Here is a 27,191-nt window from a genome sequence, read left to right as displayed (position 1 = left end):
GATTTGCAAACTAATAGCTATCCTTGACTCTAATTTTCCCAGCCCCAGTATTAATCACAAATCATTCCAATCCTAATTCCCCCTCTTTTGAATTCATTTTCTTTACTCATTTCCCTATCACTTTTTGTTCAGGTGACCCTTTACTTTAGTAGTAAGTATTGCAGCTACAAATTGATTTCCTTATTTTTGGTCTGTTTTCTTTCTAATTCTCCACGCAGTTACCAAAATGGTATTCCTTGATCATAGTTCTGGCCATGGCATCCTTTGATTTGAGAAACACAAGCTGCTTCCTATCACATGACTAACAGACCATTCTAGGCGTTTCTCTCTCCTTTTATTGTCCCTATAATGTGTCTCCTCATTGCAAGTTCTTCTATATTTTCAAAGGGACCAATTAGATAATGTGGTAAAGTAGCACCGATTACTAGGATCTTTCTTCTTAGGATGAGCCAAAATATACTTATGAATTCTACTCATCAATTGCAACTCTTTCCCTGAGTCAGACAGAGGAAATCTAACTTCTCTAAGTTAGCCCTGCTAGAGTAGCGTACAAATTAACTGAGACAAAGTGAATTAGTTAAATTTGCAGACATATAACTTACTAATTTATAAAATTTATAAAACTTTTAATATTTAATTCCCCTTTTCAGCATTCACTTGTTTTATATGATTTGGAATTCAGCTCACAAGATTTAAACATTCTTAAACCCTTCATCTTTTATCATTTTGAATATTAATAATTCTTTTGAAAATAGTCCCTTGTTTTTAGCCTAGCTCTGCTAATGGTCCATAGATATTGTCAATAGGGTTTTAATTAGAGAAGTTCCCAGGCCATTAAAGCATGTTTATTTCTATAACTTGGAGAATTTCCTTAACTTTCCATATTCTTCTATAATTGTAATGTTTCCATATTAACAGCATCACAAGTCATCAACAGAGAAATATGATGCTAAAAGATGTGTTTTGGCACTGGGGAGAATTTTCGGATGATTTGTACACCTATGCAATTTCTTAAATTCAATTCAGCCCACTGCTTCTCCTATTAATTAAATACTGAACTCGGGTTATTATCCACATTTAATATAAATTTAGAACTAATAGCCCCCAAAAAGTTTATTAGAAGAATACACAGAACTAGACCCAGCTATCTACTAGGTAGCACCAAATTTCATAAATTGATCTATCTTGTGACAATGATCAGCTTAGCTTGATTAGGAAACTTGTGAGCCTGGCAGATCTGTCAGAATATCCCCAGGTTAGCATCTTTACCTATTCTCTCAGCTAAGGCTTGCTACAAGATTAACAAGAAACCTGTTTAAATCGCAGATGTAGGCTGCCCTATACATATTAGCGTTCAATATCTTAGTGACCTGGGCATCTACCTTCCCCAATTGACCCCAGGCAAGAAAAAATAATAAAAAAGTCAAAAGGACAGAAATTATTATATAACTTTTTAAAAATCAGAATTTGTTCCATACATGAAAGTCACTCTCAAAGTTTACAAGTCAGCTCCACTGCTATTTTATACACTATGAAAAATGGTTGAAAATAAGAATATAGAATGCCTTGAATTCCAGATAGAGGAAAGGACATTATTCTTTCCTTAGATTTCTTTTTTTATTTTTATTTTCACATTTTCCTCATTGGATGCTAGAAAGCATGAAATTTTAACTCATCCCTCACTATTTTCTATATTGTATTATTTAATAGTTAAATTTCACTTCTATGACCTTCAAGGACAAAGCTTTTGTGTGGTTTAATGCTGATTCTCCTGCTATAATAGCATTTGCCTCAGCATTTTGTGATTCTTGAAGTTCACAAGTCTCTTTATTGTTATTCTGACATAGTTTTGTTTTTCCCGAATTTCCTTCAGTAGATATGAAATGGCCATACAACTGCAAATTATCTTGGTGTCTCTATGATTGACATGCTCTGTAAATAAAAGTTCTTGTTTTTCATTCACTGCTAAATGCCACATTGAAATGATTGGTTTTTATTGCTTTAAGTAACTTCAAATCTTGCTGATTCTGCCACAATCTTGTAGAAACAAAATACACACTAAATAAATAAAAAGTAAATGCTATTTAAAAAGGGGTAAGGCCTTTAGTATGTTCCAAAGAAATACAGAGGTATACACGAGTAAATTTTAGACACATATACATATATAACAATGTCTGTGTGAGTATATGCACACATATATAATTACATAGACATATGTATATAGACTCACATATGTGTATATATAATCGCAATTTCCCTGCTTATGTATGTATACATAAATACATATTATATACACACATATATGATATTTGTATATTTATATGTATACTTATATTTGTGGCAAAATGGGAGTTTTAATATTGACCATTATATAGAGATTGAGAAAATTCTGAACCCAGAGACATTTAACTTGAAATTCTAAGTACTACTTGCAGCTGTGCTATAAATGCTTCTTTATTTCTTTTCCCAAGAGTCTGTCTCTGCCTATCTCTGTTTCTATATCTGCCTCATCTCTCTTTCTTTCTCTGTCTCAATTCCATCTCTCTCTGTCTCTCCTACTCTGTATCTTTCTGTTTCTCTGTCTGTTTCTGTCTCTCTTTTTCTCTGTTTCTGTCTATCTCTTTTTCTCTGTCTGTCACTGTCTATATCTTTCTGTCTCTGTCTCTGATTCTGTCTTTCTCTGTTTCTATCTCTGTCTGTCTTTTTGCTTTTGTCTCTGTCTCTCTCCTTCCTGTTACTCTTGATCCTTATAACATCTCAACCATTTTCTTTGTGGATGATCATTCCTACTGTCATTGTAGTTCTTGAGTCCACACTGATATATTCCCTTTGAAAAAATCTTCCACTGTTATTAAAATGGATTAAAAGAATTTCTTCAAATTTTAAACAAGCAAATATTATTTATATAACATCTTCCCCATAAACCTAAGACATCCAGTCATCAGTGAGCTTAGTGTCTGTGGGGATGGTTAATTTCAAGTCACAGTTAGATTATGATATAAAGAGAAACATGTGGCCAGGGCAACACATAATGCAGGAACTCTAGCCCACTCCATGCTCATTTTATCATAGAAGTTGTCTGTAAATGTTCCTTTAGGATCTTAACATTTTAAACAAACATTTCCACTGCTTAGATGAGCTGATTCCCACTGTACTAGTCTAACATTGATCATGATTATCTCAGTCAAACAACTTATATGGTGGGCTGCTTCTTTGGCATTACATTTGCAGGCTGTTCTACTGTTCAAGAGTATTAGTCATAGACAACAGCTCTAGTATCTATGGTTTGTCACATTAAACCTGATATCTTAAGCAGAAGGCCAAGGTCTCCCACTGCAATGGGCCCTCTCCATCATCCTGATCTATATATTGCCACTGGACCCAGATGGGTTAGGAGGAAAAAAAGTGAGGCAGGTGACCTTGCCTAGCCTTCCATAACTTAAATTCAATTCACTTGCTGGTCATGGCATCACCTTCATGATATTCTGTTCTCTTTGAGAAAAAAGATCACATAACAACTACAACAACCACAACCACAACTATAAGATATTAAAACCAATGTCTTCAGGGAAGTAGTATTTCTTTTAGCAATAGATAATAGCCCTTTTTCAATATTGGAATATTTCAGCTCTAGCTTCAACTTAGCAACTTTTACAGGATTGTTTTTCTCCTTTTCCATCTCTTAGGAGTAATTGGTTCAAGACAGAGAAGTATCTGCCTCTTTTTGTTTTTCATCTCCTCTTCCTCCTTTTTCTCCTCAAATTTTCTATTCCTCTTTAATCTCTTTCTTCCCAATCTTCTTACATGCTGTTGTATGACAAAGAAGGTGATAAATGGGAAGGAGATGTTTACAGGTCAGTTCTGTAGGAAATACAAAAATGAAGAGATTGCTTTTATTTTTCCTGATGTAAGGGAAGACATTATCCAAGAGAAACCTGTGGTGGGCCTTGACATAAGAGATAATTCAATAGACAGAGGAAAAAGAGAGGGAGAAGAACATATTTAACTGTAGACATAGATGTGAAAAGGCAGGACGAGGGCATCAGGGAGGTGATGCTATGACATGTAACTGAATTGGATTTAAGAGAGGGAGGCCTTGGCAAGGGAACCTGCTTCATTTTCTCCTCCAGAGCCATCTGGGTCCAGTGGCCAAATGCAATTTTATTTGAAATATATAGTTGCAAAGGAATGTTATGATTGGGTCTCAAATGACAGGAAATGAGAGTTTGTATATGCTAGTAATCAAAGGTAGACAGAATGGAATTATTTGAGTTGAGGAGCTACATAGAATAATAGTCTACATTAAAAGAGAAAAATACAGGATTAGAAGAACATATTTTTTTTTAAATGAAGTTACAATAGACTTGGGGATGAATGTGATTACACTGTGAATGGGGGAAAAAGAAATAGATGCTTAAGATTTACAAAGATGTAGCTGATTAAACTTGACAATTGATTAAATGGAACAAGGAGAAAACAAAGAGGTATAACTGAAAGGAGAATGGTATCAATCAAGTCCCTTAACCCTGTTTGCCTCAGTTTCCTCAGCTGAAAATAACAATTTACTTCCTTGTGTTTTGTGAGGATAATGTGAGATAATATTTGCTACAATGCTTTGTAAATTTAAAATGCTATATAAATGCTAAATACAATTTTGTCATTCTCTCGTTTTAGTTGTGTCTGATTTTTTGCGATACCATTTGGAATTTTCTTGGCAATAATACAAGTGGTCTGCCATTTCCTTCTCCAGCTAATCTTAGAAATGAGAAAACTGAGGCAAGCACAGGTAAGTGATATACTCAGGGACACATTAGTAAGTGTCTGAGGCCAGATTTGAACTCAAGATCAGTCCTTGTATTTTAAGGCCCAGCACTCTGTCCCCTGCAGCATCACTTAGCTGCCCCAGCTATATTATTAATAAGTACATACTTATTAATAATGATTGTAATGTCAAGACTAGCTTTCTGGAGGATCTCTGGACAGGTCTTGGTCGTTAGGTGAAGAAGTGATGAAGGCAGGAGAGCTACCATGTGTCTGGTCAAAGATGGAGTGTCTCTGTGAGACTGTCAAAGAGACAGTCCTCTCAGCCCTTAAATACCTCTGGACAATCACATCACTACAACAACTGAGTATGTACCAACTGTCCATTATATCACCATTGCATTAAGTATATGTTTAGAGAACCATTATCTCACACTGAATAGGTGCTTAACTATAGCCACCCTGCTGTCCTTGATTCAATTATACTTTTTCAAAGTTCCAGCCCTAAACAAATGATTAGCTATTATTATTATTAAAAGATAATTGTAGAAGATAATTTTTATTCCTTCCACCACACCAATGGTCTCAGCAGTTACCACCTATCAATGCCAGCCCATCTTGATACTCTTGTCCATATTCTTCTCAAAATCCCCTACCAGGGCTATACTATATATGCTTCAGATGTTTCTGGAGTTCTTTCATGTCAAGATGATACAAAGGAATAGAAAGATTATTCTTCATTACTTAATCCTCATTTTTGCCATATTCATAGCCCATCTTTCATTGAAAATTATTTTAAAAGGAAGAAATTATTTTATATGACATAATTACTAATTAAACCACTTTACTAATATGTTTATTTAGATCTCTCAAAAAGAATAGCTAGCCCCAATATAAAACATGCTAATTTCTTGTCTGTCTGTCTCTCTCTCTGTCTCTCTCTCTCTCTTTCTCTTTCTCTCTTCTCCTTTGATAAAAATAACATTTTCCTTGCGCAGAACATTCGGCATTTTTGAACAAATCCCATTATTTAAAGTACTAGATATCTTTTTTTTTTTACTTCTCAATAATTTAATATTTAATATACTTACAGATCATTTGATCTACAGTAAATTAAACTAAAAGCATCACAAATGATGAACTGCTCCAAATCATTATTATTGATATATGAAAGCACATTACCTAAGCTAGTGTACATGATTGGGCCAATTAGATCTCAGGGCACTAAACTAAGACTTTGCACTTAAAAAAAAATTCCAGATTTGTTAGCAATATTGTGTTTACATTTTCTTATATCCATTGTACTCAATTTCTATCAATTCTTAAATGTTGGTATCACTTTATTACATTTATAGTTGTTACAGTAACTATGAGTGAGCTATTAGTTGGACTTTCAACATCCAAGGAAATATTTTATATAAAGATTTTTATATCTAAGAACTAAGGATATCATTCTTATGGCTGAGGACTTCACTGAAAATATAGCTGTGTAGTAGTACTAAAAGCATTTGAAAGAGAACAAAAGAAGTAAATGAAATGAAAATTTAAGAGGAAAAATATAGGAAAAATGTATATTTCAGATGTTTTTATTTACCAATTAATCTAATTTTCTTTTGAGCATTAAAAACAGCATTAAGTAACATTAAGAAAGTGAAAATGGCTTGACCATTTCCCCCCATTGTTCTATATTTCCATGATCATTACCTGATACCTCAGGGCCAACACTGAGTGACAGTCGTGGAAATGCTAATGCAGATCCTATGGGGACAGCTCTTCCTAAATGGGATGGGTGACTATGTAAATACCACGCTTACTAAAATAGTAAGCGTGGTATTTACTTAGGTACCTCTTATATTTAAATAGCCATATGTCAATCTGCTCTCCTAGGCTTTGCAACTTACTTCAGAGCCCAAGGAAGCAAGACCATGCAATCAACAGTTTTCTTGATTTTAAAATTCCAGAGATTTCCAGAAATTGTTCTGGGGATAGGTAGGTGATCCTATTTGAAACCCACACAGAAGTCTTGTAGGACTCATTATAGAGAGCCAGAAATTAGATATAATACTGAAAAAGCTCTTATTAAAATATTATCAACCATCAAATGCTTTGTCAAGCCCTAAGAATACAAATAAAAAAGTAATGCAGTGAGTACCTTGAGGAAGCTTATTGTCTAAGAAAGGGAGATGAAACACAAAAGAATTGTGGGGAATTGAATGGTATTCTGACATGGAAAATTGCAAGAATGATGAGTGATCTTATAGGGCAATTGAATGATAGACCCTTTTGGACTGATAGTGGGGATTTAATTCTAGTTGCCAACCAAAGAGAATGGACTATATGTTTTCAAAGAAGTTCTTATTAGTAAGCAACTGGAGTTGCTTTAAAATGTTGTCCCTCTAAGATCTTGGATTGTGTGATTATATAGTGAGATGATGAGGATAGCAAAGTAAAGTTAAAATGAAAACATGCACTATGGGAATTGTATTAGATAACAAAACAAACAAACAACAACAACAACAAAAAACAGAAACCTTAAAATTCTTACTTATCAGTAGAACCAAGGTGTGTATATAAAGAAGAAAGTCACTGCTCTTGTGAGTTCAGATATAAGAAAAGTAGAAGTGGAGTATCCCAACTGAATATATAAATCATAAATTTGGAAATCAATGTCATCAGGACAGAGACAAATGCTACTAGCTAACCATTAAAAAAAAAGAATTCTTTGAAATAAGTTGTCCAAGAATATCTGTTGCCAGGGATGTGTCAATCCTGGTTTGATTTGTAAGAAGAACTTACTTTGACTCCTTCTACATTTACAGATCCCTGGAGGTTGAGTCACACATTGATTCATGATAATGAAAGCCTTCATTCTAGGTTTTTGTTTTTGTTCGGTTATTCTCAACCCTTTGTGATCCCATTAGGGATTTTCTTGCCAAAGATACTATAGTGGTTTGACATTTCTTTCTTCAGTTCATTTTACAGATTAGGAAACAGAGACAAACAGGATTAAGTGATTTACCCATATAGCTAGTAAGTGTCTAAGGCCGGATTTGAATTGAGGAATATAAATCTTCTTGACTCTAGATCCTGAATTCTATCCATTGAACAATATAGGTCCCCCTTTTCTAGGGTATCTATATCTAAATATTTCCTTGGAAATTTATGAATACAGCTTGTCCAACTAGTCTTCAGGAGAATAGTTCATCATGAACACTATGGACAAATAATCTCAGTCATCAGTCTAACAAAGATAATTGTTCATTCTGTAAGGAAGGGAAGGGAACATGGAAGGAAGAAGTAGGAATCCACACAGACACTATTAAACTCTCTCAAGTCACCTCCCTCCCTCAACTAAAAAATCCTCCATGTTTTCCATGATGAATCAATAAATAATTTTTAAAAAGCTATTTAACAAGTACTTGCTATCTGCCAGGTACTGTGCTAAGCACGAAGTAGACAAAAAGATTCAAAAGACAGTATTTGCCCTCAAGAAGCTTGTAATTGAACTCTATTTCTACTTAAAAGACTTGTGAAAGTCCTAAAAAGGGTCCAAAACCTTTCAGAGAACCCAGTGAATATATGTTACATCATTTACCTTATATTATATCATTACTAATTTATTCTTTTTAGGCTTAAGCAAATTAAGGATATCACAGTGTAAGAAAGAGGAAAGGGCCCTGAATCTGGACAATGAAGGTCTGAATTATTATTATTATTTTTTAGCTTTGCTAAGTGTTTGGGTCTCAATTTTCCTGATTATAAAGTGAGGAGGGGGATTATAGTTAATAAACCTTAGCAGGTTTGCCACATCTAGGATCAGATATAAATTTCCCTTTTAAAGTCCTTCATAACCAAACCCTTTATGTCTTTTCACTTTTCTCATACTTTATTCCTCTTCATTGGTTCTAGGATCCAATGAAGCTGCCCTCATTGTCTTTCCTTTTACATGCACTTAATTCTCAACTACATGACTTTTTTATTGGCTATCTCCAATGAATCCAGGTCTTTCTCTCTTTGAGGGAAAGCCCTTCTGAATTCCCTTAAGACTCTTCTGAAATGTACCTTTCCCAAACCCCCTTATTTTCCTGCCTTTCTCTGGGATTACCTACCATTTACCCTATATATTTTTGTACATATACTCAGTATATATAAAGTTGCTTGTATGTTTTCTCTCTAATTAAAACATGATCTCCTTGAGAGAACACATTACTGTTTGTTTGTTTTTTTTGTATCTTTAGAATTTTAAACAGCAACTGACAATACTAGATGTTTAGTAAGTGCTTATTGTCTACTTACCCTAGATTATTCTCTAATCAATTCTTTCAACTGCCGTATCCCTTACTTCCCTCCAAACTACCTTTATATAGGTCTCTAAACTTGCTTTTTTCCTGCCTAATTTATAATCTGAATATTTTTCCAGTTAGAAAACTCCCCAAGCAGGGAAGGTCCCCTGAATCTCATCATGTTGGAGATTTTTGATCCCTTCTATGGGGGTTCCCAGATGAAGCTCTCCACTGACATGTCAGTCACCTGAATTTTAGCATCCATCTCACTCAGTGATGTCTCTGAGCTATAAGCTCCTTTCATATTAGTTCAATTTGATAAAAAGACCTGATGAACCAAACTAAGACATGTTATAAATGGAAAAGAAAAGGGTGGATTGTGAACCTCCCTCAACCCCATACTATATAATTCCATACATGGTTTATCAACACAGGTTCTTGGTCCTTTAGAACAAGTTAAACATGTCCTCTATTGAATGATGACTCTTGTCAAATAATTACTTCAAGAGAGTAGTTGATATGCTAAAAGGTTTGGGGATGATTGACAGAATAACAGACTGCCATGCCAGATGTGTCTAGCAGCTCCTAATATGGTTGATGACATTGTTCCAGGCAAGACAAGGTCAGAAGAGATCCCATAAGAGGAATAAAAAACTCATTTTTCTTCCAATGTATTTGGAATCCATAGTATTCTTAGTGTCTCAAATCTTGCTTCTTAAAACTCATTCCATTTTTATTTAAAAAATCAAATCTCCAGGTATAAACAAGGTTCAGTTATATGAAGATGATTAGGAGGAGAGAGTGGAGCATATACTTTTGTTTTTGTTTAGTCATGTCTAACTCTCCATTAGCTTATTTGGTGGTTTCTTGGCAAACCTGTTGGAGTACTTTGCCATTTCCTTCTCTGACTCACTTTACCTATGAGAAAATTGAGGAAAACAGAATAAAGTGACTCGCCAAGGATCACTCAGCTATTAAGTGTCCAAGGCCAGATTTGAACTCAAATGGACGTTTCTCTGATGAATCTTCCTGCTCTAGGCTGGGTGCTTCATCTGCTAGTCTGTGGAATATAATTTACCAAGTGCTAATGGTTAAATAATGTTGGCCAAGTCATGTCACTTCTTTAGCCTTCAGTTTCTTCCTTGGTAAAGTAACAAAAGTGTTCTACAATTCATTCAGTCAAATATTCTTAAATTCTATGAGTTTCCAAGTTAGTAATTTCGTACCAGTGTCTCTATTTGATCTTCCTTCTCCATCCCCAAGTATCTTAATAGTGTCTACTTCATGTCAGTAGAAACAATATAATCTCAAGAAAGCTTATACATGGATGTTTCCATCTCTAGCATGAAATCTCTCTGTGACCATCCCTTCTAGCATTTGCATGAAGCGACACATTCATATCATAGGGCTCTTAAGAACATATACCAATTCTGTCATCATCTATCTGGCATTTTGGAAAAAAAATTGGTAAATACATAGGAAAGAATGTAGAATTACCAGATTTGTTGTTATGATTTTCACATATATCCTTTTTCTGGAAGAAGGCAAGTGATAGAGTAGGTAGAGTGCTGGCCAGGAAACCAGGAAGATGGCTTTAAGTCTACCCTTAGACTTTTCCTAGCTATTGTTTGAGCCACTTAACATCTGTCTGTCTCAGTTTCCTTAACTGTAAAATGGGAATAATAATACCACCTACCTCTTAGGAATGTTGTGATAATCAAATGTGATAATATTCATAAGTATTTAACTCAGTACCTGGTAGATAGTAAGCACTACATAAATCTAGTTATTGTTGCTTTGGGATTTTTTAATATTTAATTATTAGTATTAATTGGTACATTTTTCTTAGCCATGTGCGTACACTGAAAATACAGAAATACTAGCAAAAATGGGGAAGGACTTTATTGACTCGTTGTATCATAATATAATCAAAGCAACAATGGAAATAAAAGTATTAGAAGGAAATAAAGCCTCAAAATGCCAATGACAAAAGCCTGAAAGGACTAGACTGAGGCATTCAAGTGGCCAGTGGAGAAATAGCCCAAATAATATTCCATACACAATAGAATATTGAAAATGTAACAAAAGTTATATAATGGTTACTGAAGAATAATCATCATTCCAAAAAGCAAAATGCTATCTGGTCTCAGCAGGTGCTCTAAATCATCATATAGTTGTTTGTTTTTCATTTTCTGTCAAAGATGTATCCTCTCCAATATATATGCTTTTGGCAGCAAGAAGTCATCTTTCTTTAGATATTGAGATGAAGCTCTGATCTTATAAGTGGGGGTGCACCTTAATGGCTACAGATTAAAATCCTTTGATACCTTCTTTTCATGTTCAAATATTATTCAAGTATTTTCATATATTCTTAGAAAATACAATCAACATATGCGAAATTTTCATTGATTATTTTGCCATCTCCAAATGCTATAAAAGTAGCATGCATTTTTTCCAGTCATAGTTGTTCTTGTTTTGATTTTGAGAAGTCATTCTGTATATCCAAAATATTTATATAGAAAAATGGAGAGAATCCCTTCAAATAAAACAATATAGATTCCCCCCCCCCCCCGCCCCGTATTCTCCTAGTCCCACCAAAGCCCTGAATGCATTGTAAAGGAGATAATAATTCCCATGAAGTTATAAAATAAAACATGGTTCATCTTCATTCATTTATTCACCTTTTTAAAAAATCTCAGTAGTTTTAAAACTCTCTGTAGTTTTAAGGTTCTCGAGACAAGACAAAGTCAATGCCCTTTAGGAACTGTTAAGAGAATTTGAGTCCACAGGCAAGATTCTACCAAATTACAGGCCATCATTTCATTCCAATATGGATGGAGGAAAAAAAAATTAGTGATTATATCACAGTCCTCAAAATGCTGACAGAGAACTCACAATTTGGTTTCAGCACACGAAAAACATATTTGACTCTTGCTATTTCACATTTATATTTTCCCTATTGATTTATAATTCCTAAACAACAAAAAAAACTTACTCAAAAAGAATTTAATGAAGTTTTATTGTTGGTGAATAGTAGCATATTTTGAAAATGCTATACCCAGGTCAAACGTTCTTAAGCAATATATACATATGAATGTATATGTAATATGTGTGTATATATGTATGTGTACATGCATATGTACATATATTTTGTATTTACATGTACGTACATGTATAAATCTTATATGTAATCTTCACTTTAGTTAGTAAAGCATGGATCAATGTGCTCATCATAGGCATTTCCCTCATTTGTAAAGCTGTTAATCTATCCCTATCTTTTTTTATCTTCTGTGACCCTTTGCAATTAAGTGGCACAATGAACAGAGTGCTAGATGCGCCCAAAGTTAGAAAAATCTAAGTTCAAATCCTACTTCACTGGCTACATGATCCTGGGTAAGCCAAGAAACTCCTCCTTACCTCAGTTTCCTCATTTGTATAATGGGGATAATAATAATAACTGCTTCTCAGAGTTATTTTAAAGATCAAATGTGATTAGCTTATGTAAAGTACTCTGAAGAGTTTAAAGGGCTACATAAACATTAGTGGTTATATTCCTATAGCTGTTTCTCAGGATATTCTTGTGTTATAATGAAGGTTAACATTAAGATCTTGATATTCCTCATTTAACCTATCCATGAGATATAGCTGGAAATATCTTGTAGCCTACATGCTATATTGTAAGCTCTTGAAATGCAGAAAAAGGGTTCACTTTTGTCCTTGTATTTCTAGTATCAAGCTGAAAACATATGTTAAATATTTATTAATTTTTATAGGAACAAGGTTTCCAATTGGAACTTTCCAAAAATGGAGTGACATTACTTCTTGGATAAGGATGTCCCTGTTACAAAATTATTCAAGCAGAAGTTGGATGACCAGTTAGGAGTATTTTTAAAGGAGGAAATGTCATGCTAGACAAAATGATCTAACTAAAATTTTATGAATTGTTAAGTCCTGGCAAACCACGTATTTCAGCTTCTGTGCAATGAAGATTCTTTTTTTAGGGTACATGGGTATCAGCCATACTTATTGCTGATAACACTTACTTTGTCACCCATTAAAGATGACATCTGCATTTGAACAGTAGGATACAGTTTCTTAGCCAGATGATTCACATGGGTTAGGAAGTTGATATCCTATGGAATAAGATATTTAGGGAAATGGAGCCTTTGACACCCTAAAATCACATCAGCAGGTTATTTTCTATGAACACAACATGCTCACTAAAACATGAATGATTGATTAACTGTTTTCTTCTACCTCCTTCCACACTAACCACTTAGTACATACTTGCTTTCAGAGTCTGATGTAGGCAGTGAGAAATAGCTAGCTCATTATACTGTTGCTATTCTGGTGAACATTTGATCAACGGTTCCTGTTATACCTCACAGAAGGAAACCTCAGAAAGTGCTATTAGGAGAAGCTGTAAGAAAATAAGAAGAAAACAAAAAAGATTATCTCTGAATGAGTCATTTTGGTTAGGTTTTTTTTTTCTCCCAAAGGAGAAGACTGTTTTAATTAGATTAATATAAAGTACAATTACCTGGTAAAAGAAAAGGGAAAAAAAGCATTTCAATATACAATTCAATTTTCTTTATTTCGTATCTGTCAAAAGGTTTAAAATAATCTCTAAAAGTTACATCTCAAAACAATCTATTTGTGAGTTTCTATACTAAAGGTCATTTATTCTATTATCTATGCTCTAAGAAAGTGTTTTGCTTGGATTATTTTATCCAAAGCATTAGGAATTTATTTTCTTCTAATTTCTCCTTTTCATAACAATTTATTAAGATCCAGTAATTTATTGAGCTTCAGGCAGTTGTAGCATTCAATTGGGATAATACATGTTATCATCATGTGATAATTAAAGATCTATAATGTTGGCTTTATAAAAAACAAAACACAAAGCAATTTCATTTATTATCAATAATTCCATCATCACTTCTATAAAACTGGTTCCTGTGCTGAAATGCCCTGCCTGATCGGAGGAGGGCAAAACATGGGAAAATGCTGGTGGTTAAAGACAGATAGCCTAGGAAGTCATCTCTAGAGGATAGTGCCCAAACAAGACCAGTGGCTTAGGATCTAGAGTAGAAAAATATTCATGTACCAGGTCAAAAATGGAACCAGCTTATATTGATCCATGGGCATGTCTATATGTTTAGCTAAGCCAAAAGTGGGGCATGAGGAGATTGCCATATGATAGTAAGGGTTCGAAATAGAAAGCAAATGAGTTTGATGGGAGGCTCTAAAGTAATAATGTAAGCACACAGTGGTCTTTGGGCCCAAGTCATCATGTCTATGATACCACAACTATATATATATTTTTTCTTTCCAGGCCTGAATCTTGCTAAAGATTCATCACATAGAATATGCTGAAGGGCTATAGTCAGAATAGAGAATATGATAGCTTTAAAGGAAACAAAAGCTTAGTAACCTCTACATAGGATAATAGAGTAATAGAGTTCTTTAATTCATTTGATTGTCATTTTGGACTCTAGATAGGAAAAAGAACTTTCTAGTTGAATTTTTGGTGAGAAGGAAAGTTTGCCATAGACACTGATCTAAAGGTCAAAGTGAAAAATTTTGAGTTGTCCAGCTGAGGAGAATGGGGAAAGGTGGGCAGTAGGAAGTAAGTACTGAGTTTTAGAAATCATATCGACATTGAGTGAAATAGATATCAAAAGATTGATATTGGCATCTTTATCCATACAACTGTAGAAGAATGAAACAAAAACTAAAATATAAAGGCCCAGCCTTAGAATAAAAATCCCAAATAGAAAGGAACTAGAAAAAGTTATCAAATATTAGGGTACTAGTAGGAAATGATAATTAAATCATAAGAATTTTGTAAACTGTAAATTTTGCCCTTTCTCACTTGCTACTTTTTTCTCTAACCCCATCCACCATTGTGTATTTCTGTTTAGGGCTTGATCACAAACCTCTTTTTTATCAACACCTAAGAGAGTGATACATTCTAATGGCATAGAGAGAAAACAAGTGGTCAAATATTCCTTCTTGTCTTCCCTTACAGCGGTCCTGGATTAAAAAGAACTAGGGGAAATGAAAATAGATTTGAATCTGAGAACAACTCATTTTATAAGACATTCACATTATTAGTGAGATGAGTCTTGGACTGCTTGTTAAGAAAAACAACCAATGGGATTAAAGGGTGCAGGAAGTCTGTCTGGTCCCATCTCCCCTCCCTTCTTTTCTCCCGTGAACTCCATAGCCACATTTTTAAATGTCAAAACAATATCTTCAGCTGCCAGAAATGGACTTAAAACACCCAAACTGAAATGATTACCTTTCTCTTGCTAACATCACTATTTCTTTTTTATGATATCATCATCCATCTAGCACCAGCTCAAAACCTGTGCAGACTATAACTCTTTGTTCTCTTAATTCTCCTTCCCCTGACTCAATCTTCATTCAGATGTCAATGTCTATCAATTACCTCCTCTTTTCCCAAATCCTCTCACATTCAGAGCCTCTTTTCTACCCTCATTAGCCCAGACCTTTACTTGGATGACTCTATATTCCTGGCTTCAGAATCTCTTCTTTATAATGTCTACTTCATAGTATTAACTGAATAATCTTCTTGAAACAGTTTTCTAGACATATTTTCTAGATCAAAAAATGATCAATACATCATACCTTGCTGACATATCTCATGGCTAAAGACCCCTTTCATATAAAACAATTGCAATATTATGGACTAACACAAGGATCAAATCAGTTATCAGAAATCGATCACTATATTTTCTTGACTCATATTGTCACAATCAGGATTTGTTCTGGGAAATCTCAAAAGATGGATTCATTATAAGACTAGATTTTGAGCTAGGAAGAACTCAGAGATCACTTCTTCTAATCCCTTCCTTTTTACACATGAGGTAAGTGAAGTCAAGCAAAACATTGGTATTGTCCAATGTTCAAAATCAGGACAGATATTTTATCAATACAAATTATATTAAAGAAGTCGCCAACCATATTTACCTAAGACCTTTCCTCTGACTTGTAGTTGAAACCTTCAATATATGTTACCTGTTATCTAGGATATAGACTTCTAACATGAGCATCATCCTTTGCACATGCTAAGCACTTAATAGTTACTTTTTCATCATTCATTTCTGTATTTTGAACAAATATTGGTAGATATAAAATTTAGATAAGGCATGATCTTCCACCTCCTGTAGCTTATATTCTGTTAAGGGAATAAGGTAATGAAGTAAACATAAAATGTAAAATCAGCTTGGGGATAGGGACATCATTATGGACTTTAGAAAATATAATTTAGTGAAATTACGTTTGGCAAAAGGAAATCTATGGATGAGGATCTCTTGTTACTTATCTCGGTTTGACTTTTTTGCATCATAAATCCTTATTTTTATTTACTTTTGAAAGTATGTTTAGATGACTCTTCTGCTACATTAAAATCCATGTATAAAAGTAATTCTCAAAATTTTAATATGGCTCTAAGGTATTCCAAACTCTCCATGGTCTTACAGCTATTTACAGATTTAATATGCAGCTTGCAATCTTTCACTCATTTATTTCAACTTGATTTTCCTGCCTTTAAAAGTGATTAATACTCCAAGCCTAAAACCATTGATTAAATGGAGAAGGGGAAAAAAACCCTGCAGACACACTTAGTTGAAAACATTGCCTCAGTAAATAAATACAAAAAAAATATATCTGAAGATAAAATTATATCAAAGTATGCCTCTGAGCATAAAACTCAATCTGCACAATTTTTATTGAGTCAGCCTATACATTTGCAGAGCTTTCAGAATTATTGGTTCTAAGAAAAAAAGTAATTTAGTAATAAATGAGTAAAAATAAATTATAAGCAAATAAATAGCACAGAGTGAGCCTGGGTTGTTTAAAGTACAGAAACTCTGTTTGTTCTCCCTACAATGGGATTCCAGATTGACCTGAAGTACACTTTAGAGCTACTAGGGGTGATAATGATACCCAGGCTTCTAGTCTTTAATTAAGTTTGGATCTACAGCTCTCTATGATGGATAGGAGACACTTGACAGTAGATTAAAATTAAACAAAACATCCTCACCCTTTAATTTTGTTCAGGGCTGATTAGAGAATAGATTTATCTTTATAGGATAAAATCCAAAGAGAAGGATTCTGCAGTTTTGAATTTGAAAACATTTAAGCTGCAATCACTATTAAATTGTCGATGACATTTTATTATTATTAGAAACATTTAAAATGTCTCAAATTATTTTTGTATTTCAGGATGTTATGTGTGATCATTTATAAGAACCTAATTTTATAAGTTCGAAAACATCCCGCTTCCATGACTTTATCAGTTGTCATTAATGAATTATTAAAGCATAATGAAGCTGAATCTTTTAATAGTTTAATTAAAATAATAATCTACATTAATACTATATTTTCTAATTTTGCATTAGAAAATATACTATTAATTAATATTTTATTTAATTATTGTATTATGTACATTGTATTATCATGGATTTTTAGATTTCATTTGAGATAGTCTACTTGATGATTCTGCTCTTAGTATCCCACGTCTGAGCCCTAATAAAATTCTTGTTGCACATGAAGATGGGTACATGTAATGATATTTTATCATCTATATATCTTGATTGTTATTATTAACAATACTATTTATCAATGAATAAAGCAAAATAATATCTTTAAAGTACATATATTATTTGAACTTTTCATATGCTGTTTGTTTTTTGTTCATCCACTTTATGTTTGAAGGTTCTATCCCCACATGAGGGCAGTGTGATGGTACATTGTTTCCTATAGACACTGCACATTTCTCTATGAATATATTTCCCTTATTTCAATATGACATTACATAGCCTGGGGATACTCTGAAAATGCTACTCAATGGAAACTATATAAATTCATGGCATTGAAATATCAAAATATTATCCGATAGTGGTGAGGGTACAATGACTAATAAGTTCAAGCAAGAAACAAACATTCTAGCCAACCCCTCATTTTACAAATGAGGAAACTGAGGATCAGATAGGTTAGGGGACTTGACAAAAGTCACATCGTAGCAAGTGTCAGATATGGATCCTTGGACCATAGAGCCAATGTTTCTTTTTTATCCCAAGATTTAACCTCATCTCTGGTCTATCCTAGAAAGCAACCGGAGCATCTCCTTTCTCATTTGGGGTAGATAATGTCAATGTGACAGATGTTAGGAACAGATTGTCAAAGGTCTAGTGGGTCGCGGAAGAACTACATGGAGCTGACTAGAACATGGGACTAATTTAGTTTCACACTGCATTCGGTGCTCATTTTCCATTGTCAAGTCAGCTTATCTTCCACAAAGTTCATGAGGCGGTGTAAAGTAAATGTGAGAAGGAAGATCCAGCTAAGATTTTGGGAAGTATGGCAATATCTTATCTACTATGGTCTGTGCCCTTCTCTATTTCTGTCTGTTTTTCATAGTTCTCTCTATTGATCCTCTGGGAAACCAATTGGTGAGCTTTGTCTGTATTCTCCAGATGTCTCAGTGTCTTCCATAGGCATATCCTGTGTTGCTCTATAGTAGGGACAGAAAGTATCCAAGGAAAGATCTTAAGAATGAACAAACATTTTGACCATTCAGACTAATATTTATATAGTTTATCTTTTGGGAAAGAGCATAGTTTACCACCACCTGGAAATAATATTCAATAGGGCACCATATTTGACTTCTACATGATAGACACGTTTATTGAGTCAAGCTACATTTTGATGGAGTACTTCGGAGCTTTTGGGCAGCCTTTCCCTGGTGGAAATCAGTCTTACTTTCATAAGATCCTATTTTTTCTTTTTATTTATTTAATAATAACAATCATCATCATCATCATCATCATTATCATTATTGTGATATGTTGAGTTTCACTTTGGTAACTCATTTTATATTATTTAAGTTTTCAAAGTCTGATTCTGGAACCAAAACTGTTTCCTTAGATAAGGAGATCTTATCTCCTTATTATTTGGCATCTATGAATGTCTATATATGTGTGTTTATTTTGAGAACCAAATTCAGTATAAACAGTTTTCTTTGTAATTCTATGTATTGGATTTTATGCATTAAAAACATTTGGTAAAGGCTGCATAGGAATTCACCCAGAGATTATGAATCAGGAAAGGTTAATCCCTGAAATGCGGATGACTGAATGAAAAATGAGGGCAAGAGAGCAACCAAAACTCAGCAAAAATGAAGAGAAAATTATGGCATGGCTACACACCTGCAATGTGAGCTTTTGAAACATGGCTATTTCTTCTTTATCTCATATCCTTCTTTCTCTTGTAGAATATAGAAGCCATGGCATTTTATAAATGTTGACTATCTAAAAAAAAAGTTGACTATGTTATGAAAAACATGTTCTTAAAAATAATTCTCATATTGTCTTATCCAATACATAATCATACATACACACACACACACTATATATCAATTTACATATATGGACATTTTAGTCATTTAATTGATGTAATTAAAAATTGCTTTCTAAAATGCTTGTATCATTTCAGTATTCCACCAATAACATATGAGTGTCCTTATTATACTACAACCTTTTCAACCTTAATTATCATCATTTTGGATTACATTTTTGTCAATTTGCTGAATATGAGGTGAAAACTCTCATTATTAAAATTTCATTATTGACATAAAAATTGCTATTGAAAAATTCCTTATTATTGTGGATTTGAATTTGGATTTGGATCATTTTTTTCAAGTGGTTGTGAATACTTTACAATTTTTTTGAGAAATATTTGTTCATATCCCTTGATGGCATATTGGGAAATTTCTATCACCTACATAAACATATATATATATATATATAATATGTATGTATATATGTATAATAGATAATTGTAAAAAATTTAAATGATATATTTATACAATATATTATGTTACATACTCACCACCAAAGCAAGTTTTACTTTCCCCCTTTCCTTTTAAATCTTTCTCCCTCCTTCTTCTCTGTAGACTTTTCTCTTTCTGAAACTACAGGAATCATCTTTTCTTCATTACCAACCTTGATTTTACCTAACACATGACACATTGTTCTCTGTAGTCTCCACCCCCTTCATACACCCTCCCATGTCATAATCCAGTCCTAAAGAACAAACAAGAAAGTCATTAATTCACATAGAGGCAGAAGGTCTCCAGGTTCTCTTCAAAATGTCCCATGTCTTCTCTGTTACCTCAACAAGACTTCAGCCTTCATTCCATCTCATCAAGAATGAAGACAGAGAACATTCATACATTTGGAAAGAACTTTCTTATTAGTCTTTCTGCTAACACTGTTGCTGTTGACGTTCTCATCTGCTACTTTTATTTATTTCTTCTGTGTTTCTCTTGCTTAGGCCATTCAAAAAGCAAATAATTTCTTTAGTTTTTGCTTTCTTTCCAAAATATTTCACATCTGTATTATTAAACATTCATATTTTTTCATGTATGATTTATCTCAGATTTGCTGAGTAGGTCACCCTGTGTGGTATCCTAAACCCTATTTCTCCTTAGAACATATTAACCCATTTTTCTTAAGTTCTCTGGTGGGTTCCAGTTTATGCACAAATTCTATTCAGAGAGGTTATTGTTTGTCCTTCATTCTCAAGAAGCTTCATGACATGAGGGATGTGATGCCATGATATGAAAGAGAATTTGATGTAAGTGGTAGGTCTGTGTAAAGGTCACCTGCCTCCACGGCCATCTGGATGCACTGAGATCTGTTATAGAGCTTAGCTTAAAAAAGGCTAAAGTCTTCCACTACATTCATTGCTATCCCCAGTCTTCCTGAACTATATCTTTCCACTGGATCCAGATAGCTCTGGTGAGGAAAATGAGGGACATAACCCTGCCCAGCCCTCCTTCATTTAAATCCAAATCACTTGCATGTCATGGCATTCCCTCCCTGATGTCGCAGTCCTCTTCAAGAACCAAGGACAACAACAACCATCTCTGATGGGTGCAGAATAGTTGTTCATTATTTTTTTTTCCCTTTTTTGTTTGAAGGTTTTTCCCCTGATCACATGCAAATTAATTTGCTACATGGGGATTTTTTTCCCTACAAGCAATCTTGAATTTTTTCAAATGGTATATCATCTTCTATCTTCAGAAGTTCCATTCAGCTCTCTTCTAATAATTCCTGAATTGTGTTAAAATATTTTATTTGTTTAGTTTTGGTTTTTATTCTTCTGTGTTCAGGAAAATCTATGATTCTTGGGTTGTTTCTGCTCATCCTATCTTCAAAATGATTATGTTTTGTTTGTATAGTGAGAATATTTTCTCTTTTAATGTATTTTATTGCTTTCCAATTACACGTAAAGACAAATTTTAACATTCATTTATTTTTAAGGTTTGAGTCCTGAATTTTTTTCTCCCCTTTCTCTAAGATGGTAAGCAATTTGATATAGGTTATATGTGTGCCTTCACGTAAAACACATTTCCAGAGAAATCGTGTAATAAAAAAATAAGCAGACCAAAATAGGGAAAAAAACTCAAAAACATGAATAAAAGAACATGAAAATAGTCTGCTTTGATCTTCATTCAGAGTAAATCAGTTCTTTCTTTGGACATGAATAGCATTTTTCATTTTGAATCCTGTGGAATTGTTTTGGATCATTGTATTGTTTTAAAAAGTCCTTTATAGTCGATCATCATATAAAATTGCTCTTAGTGTGCACAATGTTCTCCTGGTTGAGCAAATATATTTTCTTTAAATATAATTGTTTTTCTCTTTTCTTCTTCTAGATTGTCTTTTACGTATTTGCTTTCTCAAACCATTATTAACAATTTTGCTTCTTTTTTGAGACTTGGCTTTGCAGATTTGAGCTTTTCTAGTCTCATCATCCTTTAAAAAAAACTACATTTTTTTACATTGGGCTCTCATCATTTTTATTTCTTTTTTGAACAATTGATTAAAAGCGTGTTATAGTTCCATGTTCTCAAATGTCAGAAGTGTCTGCCTCATCAATTGTTGAATCCTTTTCCTTTGTTTTACAGTATATATTCATAGATGTTTGAACTTGTTACTATATATTGGAACTCTATTAACTTCTCCTTTTATTGTTTTCCCTGTTAACTTGTTTATGTTCAAGGTCTTAGGGAGCTTTCTTCTTCCTGAGATCTTTGATAATTTCAGACCTTTCTTTTTCTATATCCACTCTGACTGTTTGGTCTGCTGTGGTTTCCTTAGGGACTGAGTGTCAAAGCGTCTCACCGTCATTCCATCCTGGCTAATTTCAGTTTACAGGCTGGGTCTCTGTTCAAAATGGATTTTGGATGACTAGAACTGAGCTTTGTTCTTTTTTTGACAGTGAAATGATGCATAGACCTGATCCCCCAAATATACATAGGTCTTATCCTGGTATCCTATCCCCTTCCCATACTAGTAACATGGGGTCAGCCACCCAATAGTGGCGATTCAAGTTTTTCAAAGCTTGTGCTTTAGAATAGTGACTATAAGATGTTTTTCACTACCCTAGCCAAGTTCTAAAGCTTAAATCAGATTTTTGTCTCTTCAGCACTGGAAAAAAGAGGGGATTAAGGTGTGAGAGTAGATTTCATTGTAAACCATCCTTGAGTCAATTAGTGTAGCCTCACTGACAGAAGTTCTAGTGTGGTGTGAGAAATAACTCCATTGGATTTGTGAAGAGTGAAGGTAAAAGTCATTAATTACACAATTGAAGAAGTAGGTCTCCTATAGAATTATTGTTTCAGGTATAAAAAGATGTGTTTGTTGACAGAGACCAGATACCATAGAGGAGACAACCTATTCTGAGCTTCTAATTCCCCCATGTGAGTGTGAATCTCCACTCCTGATTAGATCATCACTTTCCCTTGGTGGTCACCTCATTTGCCTATAGTTTTATTTTTCCCTATTGGTTGAGTAATAATCTAGAGTCTAATTGCCTCATGTGAGTTTCCACTCCTAAATACCTTATTACATATATATATATGTATGTGTGTGTGTGTGTGTGTAATCCTTAATTACATATTTCCTTCCACCTGTAAGTGATTCTCTATCTAAAATTACATTTTACAAGTGTTCCTTATTCTAAGTCCCCACTTCTGATTACATTTCTCCTCTATTAGTTTTGTTTCCTCGTTCTCCAGTTAGCCTCCATTTCTTAGGTTTCAATTTCATTTTTTTGTAATTCTGTGGAAACTAAATCTTCCTCCAATTCTCATCGTGGAAAGTGGGGGAAGGATGTTGGATGAGTTTAGGTTCTGTGAGTGTCAGTTTGTGTGTGTGTGCATGTGTGTGTGTGTGTGTGTGTGTGTGTGTGTGTGTGTGTGATTGTTTTTAATCTTCTTTTGGATTCCAGATGTCCTAGATTAGGGCAACAACTTCCACATGACTCAAAAGTTTAAGGAACCTAATTGTTGCTGGGGAAAAATAGAGCACATATATGGTCTTAATAATAGCACTGACTTCACCTACTGGAATGATTTACTTTACCAACATTAATAGTGTGGGGAAATCCATTTTGCCCTTTTTCATAGTTCGAGACAACTAACCCAATGAGTTGATACACAAGGATAATAGGCCAGATAAAGAAATAAACCAAGGATTAGTCTCCTGGAGGTCTTTAAGTCCAGCTGTGGCCATGAAGTTTTTAAAGAGCCTTTCTGGGTGTTCACTGTTGTAATTTAAAACAAAAAATTCTACTAGTGAAAATGCAAGTAAATGTCTAGATACCTTAAATGAAATGTTGACTGAGCTCTTGGCTGTATGTAAGTTATTGCCTATCAGCATAAATCATGATGTTTCTTGGAAATGCAAAAAAGATGAAAATGAACATTTACATATAAGGCTGTATGTATTGACATGAGGATGTCATCATGGTCATCATAATATCATCATAACTGGAAATTATGGCCCCATTATAAAAGGATCTGGGTTAGATGTTGCATTAAAAGAATGTGCATCTGATCTATTTTAAATCACAATACAGGGATTGTCTTTAAAATTTAATGAAATCTGTTTCAGTTACTGGCTTTAAAGCTCATTTGCTGAAAGCATATGTTCATCAATTACTTAAAAGCTGTATTTGGCACCAGCAATATGAAGCATATGGATTCAAATTCTGATATTGTGCTCTGCAAAGCACTTCACACAACAAAAGCATGAATCAATATGCTCTGAATTTTTAATTTCATTTCAGTAATACTTTCCTCACTGAGGGTTTATTACTTGGGGATTTTTTTTCCTTAATACTACTCTGGGCACTGGTGGTAATTTATTGACTCCATGCATTCTCACTGATGAAAAAGCATTCAAATTGTCAATACAACCATTCTGTTGAGACCTGAAAAATCAAATTATGAAAAAAAAAAAACCTTCCTCATTTAAACTTTGAACCAAAGAACAAACTGTCACATTTTCTTGCTTAAAAAATCAGGTGAGATGTACATCACATGATCCTTCTTCTATAGTGGCTTTCAGAAGTGTTTATTCACATAAATAACTAAAAGTGGTTTATTGTTTCAGTCTCTTGACATTCTGACTTTTAAGAGAACTGTAAATTATTCTCCCATAAAGAAATACAATAAAATCATGTCATTCATAGAAAAGATGTATATTTCATGAAAATAAGAGCAGGGCCGTGGAAAAGAAAATAATTTTCTGATATCTATTTTTTCTGGTTTTAGCTATATTTTATTACTTTAGATCTTTGTGTTACATTGTTTACTTTCTAATCACAGAGCTGATCCTGAAAAAAGAAGAAAGTCTTTTGATCTAACCAATAGGAATCCATGCCAAAATTTTCTCTGGTTGTCACTGGGACATTCTTTAAGATCCCACTGGATTCCAAAACTCTTTATATGTTATGTAAATAAGGAATCACAATTTGTCATTAATATCTAAAGCTTAAAATTAAAACCTACTTCTAAGATCATATTTTTACTCCAGGGAATTTTTTGTCACTTTCAGTAAAACTCTGAAAAATAGTCTCGGACTCACATATTGTGCCTTGAACTTGTCTCCTTCAAGAATCCAGGTATGTCTTTAAATGACAGAAGACCAAAAAAAACCCCTCAGTTATGATGTAGAGTACAGATATCAAACTTAGGGCCTGTGTGCCACCTGGAAATCATGACACAATTGAGTACAGAAAATGTTATTGGAAAATATTTAATAAAAAATGCAATAAAACATGAATTGTGCTAAGATGTGCTTTTCTAACTCATATGTTATGCACTGGAATCTTTATGTATGATTGGATAGTCCCTGTTTCTATTTGGATTTGACATTAATGATATGATAGAAGTTTTGATAAAGGAATATAACTTTTTTCTGCTGTTTCATTAATTCAATTAATTTCATTAATTCCATTCTAAGATTATAACTACTGTTTTATTACTTCATTATAGAATCATTGCATGTCTGAGTAGAAAAGGACTTTTGAGATTATCTGATCTAATCTTCCTTTTACAAAAGTAAAAACTGAGCTTTAAATAGTTAAATTAATTAACCTGAGGTCATATGGCTCACAGGTGGCAAGATAACACTTGAATCCAGAGTTCCCATAGGAAATAGTGGAAAGTGGAAAGCACCTAGGATTTTTGATTCAGAGATGCTTAGTTCATATCTGGCTCTTCTGCTTGTTACAAATTATTAAAGAAGTTATTTAAATTCTCTAAATCTTAATTACTCATCTCTCAAATGAAAGAATTGTATGTTATGACCTCTAATTTTTCTTCCTGGTTTAAATCTATGATCCTGAGATTCATAAGTACTTATAAATATAGGTCTTCAAAATTTCTTCGTGTATATTATCTTGTTTTATCCTTATATAGAAGTGCTATCATAATATCCTTTTTACAGATTAGGCAACAGAAGTTAAATACGTTGCTGGAGTTACACAGCTGAAGTATTTCAACTCAGACATTCCAGTCCCAGGCAATGTACTCCATCTAGTTACCAATGAACTATTGTTACTCATTTCACTTTACTAAGATGCTCATACTTAGGATCGTAAAACTTTAGATCTAGAAAAATAGTGGGAAAATATTTAACCTCAGCCTTTCTTTTAGTTAAAATCCAAAATCTCAAATTAAATAGGATGGAAAAATAGACCAAGAGCCAGCTAAACATTCTTATTAATCTCTTGCAAATAACTTTAAAATAATGCCTTAAATCAAATTTTGGACTGGCAGAACCAACAAAAAGTCAAAAGATACACATTTTTCCATTTTTAAGACAACTTAAGTGCTGTGAATCACTGAGATGGGCTCAAGCCTAGATTGTTGGAGCAGCGCAAACATTTGGCCGTGAAGGTAGCTGCAACACTGGTGGTAAAGCAATAACAACTATAAGTGCTCTCAGCCCAAAACTAGTAAGGGTATTGACTAAAGAGATTACAGGGGACCTTTGGTATCATTGAGAACCTCTAGTGCTGATTTATGAGTCTATTGCTCATAAATGGTTGGTTTTAGTTGCAGAATGGAAAAGAGCACTTTTAAAATTATTATTTTATGAGCAGAACCAAGAGATCATTGTACATGACAACATCTATATTATACAATGTTCAATTCTTATGAACATGACTATTTCCAACAATGAAATGACTGATGCTAGTTCCTATTATCTTGTGATGAAGAGAGTCATGTACACCCAGAGAGAGGACTATAGGAACTGAATGTGGATCACAACATAACATTCTCACTCTTCTTGTTGCTGTTGTCTTGCATTTTTTTTCTAACTCATTTTCTTTCTTTTTTTGATACAATTTCTCTTGTACAGCAAGAGACATATAAATGTTTATACATATTTGATTTAATATATATATTAACATGTTTAACATATATGAGTTGCTTGCCATCTAGGCCAGGAAGTGGGAGGAAGGAGGAGAAAATCTGAAACACAAGGCTATGCAAGGGTCAATGTCAAATTATCTGTGCATATGTTTTGAAAATAAAAAAGCTTTATTAAATTATTATTTTATTACTTTTTAAATACACATTATGAATCATGTTGGTAGAGAAAAATTAGAACAAGAGGGAAAAACCACAGGAGAGAAAAAGAAAACAGAAAAAAAGAAGTGAGTATACCATGTGTTGATTTACATTCTATCTCTATATTTCTTTCTCTGGATGCAGATGGCATTTTACATTCAAATTTGTATTAGTATTGTCTATTC

This window comes from Antechinus flavipes, chromosome 6, assembly GCF_016432865.1.
Source record: "Antechinus flavipes isolate AdamAnt ecotype Samford, QLD, Australia chromosome 6, AdamAnt_v2, whole genome shotgun sequence".
In the NCBI taxonomy this organism is placed as follows: Eukaryota; Metazoa; Chordata; class Mammalia; order Dasyuromorphia; family Dasyuridae; genus Antechinus; species Antechinus flavipes.
This window is presented reverse-complemented; position numbering follows the sequence as displayed.